A 6,702-nucleotide genomic window follows, 5' to 3' on the forward strand; every position below is an offset into this window, starting at 1 on the left:
ACTTGCATGATTTATATCATCGAACTGAATGATATTTTTTTCAAAAATAAAATGTTTTTTATTCTTTTTTTTTGAACTAAACATTTTTTTACAATGATGTTCTGGACTTCTCTTATTTTATGACTTGTACTTTTACCATTTGAATTGCATGGGGTTTCCTTTTGCTTGAACTTTTACAATTTGAATTTATGTCATTTCTTTTATTCCAAACGGACCACCGTTTTTAACTTGTACTGATCAATATTTTTAATTAAACCAATTTTCCTTTGTAGAACGAACCACCGTTTTTGTTTGTACAGATCAGTTGTAGAACTTGGACATCAACGTCACAAAATTAATTTGTGAGCTTCTCATGTTTCCTTTTAAAGTTGTTTTTCCCTAGAACTTTATTGGCACCAAGTTTTCTTTTCTGTGCCTCTCGAATTGATGCAATTTTTCTTGACGAGTACGTACCAAATTTCTCTGTACTGTAATGTTTTTAACACACACACATATTGATTTGTTCCCACATTTCATTATGAATTTATTATATATAAAAGTTAAACTATACGACACTTTTTAAATGAATCTAACAAGTATTTTTCGCTCGCTAGACTTCCAAATGTTTTTCCGTTGTAAACTCAAGTCTGAACAGTTGTAAATACTTCTAAATTGAACTGAAATAAAATATAGGAACACTCGAGTCTGAACAGTTGCAAATAGTTCTAAAGTGAAGTGAAATAAAATATTGGAACTGAACTGAGTGTATTTTCATATTTCTGCTAGCATGCATCAGATATGTTTTTACAATAGAACATATACTAATTTTTATGTCAAGTAACCTCAAATAAAACAAAAGTGGAGCTTCATTTACAAGAATAGAACAGAACATATGCTAGTTTCGATCCATACACGGTTTTCTCAAATGCTTATTAAGCATAACACACAACTCCTGTTGTGCTATAGGAAGATCACTTAAACAGGGGAAATTGGACATAGAATTGTTCAGTAGGTGTACTAAAAAGCACACAAAACATGTACTGAAAAAGAACAAAACATTCTTAGCGTTGCATCAGCCTCCTGTGGCAGAGGTGAATGTTCTGATAGTTGCGTCGTCGCATGGCCTCGTGTGGCAGAGGTGAACGGGTTGTGGTGGTAAGGGTGAACGGGTTGAGCGCTGCATGTCCAAAAAATTGGTTTTATTTGACAACACGAAAACATAAAAAGGATGATTTCTGTTTCATAATTTAACTCAAGAAGCAGTACCTCTAGCTATGGAAGATTACTGAGCCAAATGCCCATTCCGTGGCTACAAAAAACTGATTATTTTGTTTTTCTTAGTGGTGCCACTACCTTCAGATTAGAAGGACATACATAATACTCATCCGCCGAACTGCACATATCTTTTACATCATTTTCATGGCCTAATAATACATCCATCTCATTTATTCAGTTTATCGGTTACCAAAAAGTATCAGCTATCAGTCCACAAAGAGCATCAACTATCAGTTCACAAAAATATGAAACATCACAGGAACATAAAAAGAATGTTTATTAGTTCACAAACCTATCAGCAATAGTAGTCCTGCGGCTCCAGTGCAGCCGCCATTGTTGGTTTTTGTTCTTAAAATACACACTGAACTGCTGTAACAAAAAAGAAACTTTAAAGCACAAGATTTAGCAAGATGAACCACTAGTCTACTAACCAGAGAACTAAATGAATTTCCATAATTGAACTTTTTTCTAATGCTTTTTTCAAATTTGAACTAAACTTTTTTTCACTCCTATCTAATCTTCAACAAATTCTCTAGTGGACCTATTATTATTATCAAAAAATAATCAACATGAATGATCTCCACCCGTCACCAATTTACTCAAACCATCCAAACTCATATGAGCTTTCCATTCAAGATTTCCCGTCCTATCTTCTTCTAAAAAAATTGAGAACTCTAACCACATCTTTTCTGGAAGCTATACTGAAATACTAGCACATATACTACTTTATAGCAAGTAGCTTTCGAACAAAAGTTACAAAACATAATTGAAAGTTGCAAGAATTTGAATAGGAGGAAGTCCAACTTAGCTGCAAGCATAAGATCAACCAGAGCATCAGAATAAGTACACTTAGCTTAAAACAAATTTGAGATATTGAGGGACTACAGGGGTTGTTATCTCGAAAGAACATTTGGTGAATAGAAAAATGGATTTATGAGATTGACATTGTCCTGTTTAGATTATCTACCCAAACACAGATAGGACTTTAACTACGCCGGACGTTTTTCTGTGCTAGATAGTGTGTAGACATGCTGCCAAGGTCTCACACATGGGTTGCTTGAACAAGTTGAATTAAATATCTTTTTCATTTTGAACTTTGAAAGAAGCTACAACTTCCACAAATGTACACAGAATTTTAAATTCTGAGCACATACCTTCTGTTGTTGTTTGTTGACTGGCACGCCGCTCCTACTCCTGTGGACTGACGGCGCCGGGAAGTCGAGCTGAAGGAGCGGGGATCACAAGCGGCGGCTGGGTGACCTGCTTATCTCTCCCTGCTTTATCCCAAATCGGCGAATAAAAAAGAGCCAACCTGAAGTGACTCCTGTGAACTCTGAACTTTTCGGGAGCTTTTTGTTGAACTGAAGCATGCTTTGGAGCAGAACGAGATTGAGTAAATTGCGAGGAAGCTGAGCAACAATCGACCGGAGATTCAAGACAACTATATCAATTGGAGATGTCACTGAACTATAGGACGCTTGTACTACAAGAACTGAATCTATTGCCAATCTTGAACTTACAGGTTCCATACACAAAGCTATAAATATGTAATAAATCCTACAAGGTGAGCTGTATGATGAACTAAAAAAACAAAAAAAAGCCTACAAAGTGGTGTTATGCTGCATGACTCCATTCGGGGTTTTCCCCCACAAAAGTAAAGAGAAAAACTACATGGCAGAATTAAAATCTTGGTATAAGAAGCAGCGTCAGCCCCTCTGCAAGAAGAACTGAATATTCGGTGTATTTCGAGTATCTGTTTACTGACATAAACACAGACACGATATTCGGGATCAGATTTTCTTAACTTGTAGGTAGGAGAAGGCTTTCATCAAGCATCACTATTTCAGTTTAGTTTCACCTTGGGTAATTTTTGTTTGAGTTGATCTCTTGTCGGTCAACTAGCCAGCGAGGAGAAGCAGTGTGAGGTGTGCCTCAGCAAAGCCATGACCTGCGCCGAAAAGTAAGCTCAATAGTCACTACGATGACCCAATCCAACATCAAAGCTGAATATATGTAATGCTCCAATACACATAGAGCGCACACACTTAAATTCAGAGAGCCAACCCCTTTATGTTTAGAGAATAAATGCATTTAAGCTCAAAGAACAAATGTGTTTAGGTTCAGAGAACAAAACAATCTTCAGTTTGATTATCTGCGTACGGATAATCGCAGAAGCAACAGAGTTGGACTGAAGCTCTAGAAATATTAGAGCTTATATGAAAAATTGTGCAGTCGGAGGTTATACTGTTGCTAGTTAGTAAAATGAATGGCAGAGGATGAACAAGGGACACACACTATACCAAGATGGCAACGAGGAAGCTGCCGGACCTTAGCATCTCCCTTCCTTGTCACTATAAGTTCTTTGAACCTTGTGCAGGGGCGGCGTTGTACTGGAACGGGAGGCGGTGGGGGCTGGCGGCTTTGTGTAGTCTGCAGCGAGCTTGGAGCAGGGAGGAGGCGCTCGCCATGGCTGGGAGAAGCCAGGAGGAAGGGCAGTGGGCGGCGTCGCGATGAGGCAGGTGGCGACCTAGGGGTTGGCGCGCTGCGAATGGGGGCGGCTGGCACTGGGGATGGGGATGGGGCGCGGCTAGGGGCACGAGATGGTGGGGGATTGGGCGGCGAACGGAGCCGAGGGAGAAGGTGGGACGTGGGGCGATGGCCGGAGCCGAGGGAGAAGGTGAGGCGTGGGGGATGGCCGGAGCCGGGGGTAGAAGGTGGGGCGCGGGGCGGTGGCCGGAGCAAGGGAGAAGGTGGGGTGCTGGGCCGCGCCGGATCTAGGCGAGAAGGTGGGGCACGGGGCGGCGGCCAGAGCCAGGGAGACGGTGGGGCCCGGCGCGGCGGCCGGAGCCAGGGAGAAGGTGAGGCACAGGGCGGCGGCCGGAGCCAGAGACAGGAGGTGGAGGCATAGCGACCACATGAGAGATATCTCTTTTTTGGCGAAACAGGAACAGGCTCTATATAGAGCGCGAGAGTAACAGAATAATATTCTGTTACTAGTAACAAAATAGCCCTGTCTTATATATATATATACATATATACATATATCTTATTTTATTATAGATATATTATTATTGAAGGGAAAACATAGGTTCAGTTTTGCATTCTTATAGAAAAAAAGAACTAAGCTGTATGTCATCTTGAAAAAACAAATATAACATGGGTTGCTGATGTTATAGACAAGCTAGGTTGGGAGACCCAGAGGCCGCTAGATCCAAAAAAATGTTGAAACATGTCGTGGGCTGCCCATGTTAAAAAAATGAGACCAACCCAAGGGCTAACCCTCGTTGGCATTGTTTTATAGGAGAAATTCCGCGAGCACCACACGTCCAAGCCGGGACTTGAACTCGGGTGGGCTGGCAGCAACCTCAAGCTGCCCAGCCAATGGGTCGACGGCCCGTCCTCATGGGCTAGCCATGTTAAACAACAAAACCTAGGCCATGGACCTGGTGGGCCCGGGACTGTCAGCCTGCCGACGAAAAGTTGTCTCCTGATTCCTCTTATTTTGTTGACCATGTTGGGAACGACAGACGGCGGCGCCACGGTGACAACACCAAGGTGGAGGACGACGTCGAGACCATGGAACGAACGAACCGGAGCGGGGGAAGATGCAGGCGGAGGGGAGTACAAGGGTTGACTTGTTCGGATGCAGGGTGGCCGGTGGAGCTCCTTGGTATCGTTGTCTTCTTTCATGTTGGCGTAGCAGGGGTTGATGATTGTCTCGGCGAGGTCAAACACGGAGTCCTTCTCCTGCCCGTTGCCGATGATCTTGTATTGCTTCTGGATGTCGACAAGCTTGCTGCACCAGATGGCCAAAATCATCACGTTCTACCTTCTCTCCACCATAGCGAAGGTGCAGTTGGCGCTGCTGATGAAGCGGGTGAATGCTCCAGAACCTCTGTTGGCCCTACAACAGTGGTAGACGAGAACCTCGTCCCGTAGGCATACCTGGGCGACCGTGATCCGCTGGTCCCTGTCAGGAGACGAATGGATGGGCACAAGGTCTAGTGCTGCAACCTTGTATTTTCTCGTCCTGTAGGTACTGCTTGAACTCGGCGAGGCAGAGCTTCACCGAGTCCGGATCGTTGGTGTACATCACATTCAACTTGGTACCGCCATGGGGCTGAACGGAGAACTCAAAGGTGAACTCCTTGCTGAAGTCCATATCCAGCAGGCTCACCCTTCGGATCACTATTGGAGTCTCTTCAAGTGAACGAGTGAGTAGGCGACAGCAGCAGTTCGTTTTCCAGCTCTTGGTGAACTGTATTCAACAGTAAACTGAGTGTGTATAGGCGATAACAGTTACTACCCCTCATCCACTGCACGCCCTACAGAATATGCACTCTTGGCGCATTCAAATGCCTCCATTAAGAAACCTATTCGGGCCACACACGTCGGTTCACGAGAGAGTCTATATTGGTACTGTAATAACAAGTGTTAGTGGTCAGTTTACTTAAATTTAATTAGCTTTAATTAAAATGTATTCACGGGATAACAAGCAATGCATTGGCTCGTTCTATCAGTGCCACATGATCAACATGCACAACAATTAGAATTATTATTCTCAGGACGCACATGATCAGCACATTTGTGATAACCCACAAGTGTAGGGGATAATTGTAGCCTCTTTCGATAAGTAAGAGTGTCGAACCCAACGAGGAGCTAAAGGTAGAACAAATATTCTCTCAAGTCCTATCTGCCACTGATACGACTCTACGCACGCTTAGTGTTTGCTTTATCTAGAACAAGCATGAAACTAGAAGTACTTTTAGGTGTTGTTGGATAGGTTTGCAAGATAACAAAGAGCACGTAAATAAAAAGTAGGGGCTGTTTAGATAAAGAAGCAATAAAGTAAATATAGCGAGTGTGGAAAAGTGGTGGTAGGAGTTGTGAAATTGTCCCTAAGCAATTGACTACTTTACTAGACCGATAGCAAGTTTTATGTGGGAGAGGCATAAGCTAACATACTTTCTCTTCTTGGATCATATGCACTTATGATTGGAACTCTAGCAAGCATCCGAAACTACTAAAGATCATTAACATAAAACCCAACCATAGCATTATAGCATCAAGTCCCCTTTATCCCATACGCCACAACCCCCTTACTCGGGTTTATGCTTCTGTCACTCAAGCAACCCACTATAAGCGAATCATGAACATATTGCAACACCCTATAGCAGGAATCTCTCACGCTTGTGCGACACGGAGGGCACAATAGGACAGCACCATAACCACAAGCAAATTAAACCAATCATAGCAATTCATCAATCCCCGGTAGAACAACGAAAATCTACTCAGACATCATAGGATGGCAACACATCATTGGATAATAATATGAAGCATAAAGCACCATGTTCAAGTAGAGGGTACCGTGGGTTGCGGGAGAGTGGACCGCTGAATATAGATGGGGGAAGGTGATGGAGATGTTGGTGAAGATGGCGGAGGTGTTGG

General features: G+C 43.0%; 1 long non-coding RNA gene across 1 annotated transcript; it reads right to left on the reverse strand.

The window, feature by feature from the left end:
• Positions 1-848: 848 nt before the first annotated feature.
• On the reverse strand, positions 849-3,954 carry LOC119305340. The gene is made up of 3 exons (XR_005148626.1): positions 3,555-3,954; positions 2,409-3,202; positions 849-1,620 (listed from the first exon to the last, which is right to left on the reverse strand). It is a non-coding gene; the product is annotated as an uncharacterized LOC119305340 (long non-coding RNA).
• Positions 3,955-6,702: the final 2,748 nt, after the last annotated feature.

Source organism: Triticum dicoccoides, chromosome 5B (assembly GCF_002162155.2).
Source record: "Triticum dicoccoides isolate Atlit2015 ecotype Zavitan chromosome 5B, WEW_v2.0, whole genome shotgun sequence".
NCBI classification, from domain to species: domain Eukaryota; kingdom Viridiplantae; phylum Streptophyta; class Magnoliopsida; order Poales; family Poaceae; genus Triticum; species Triticum dicoccoides.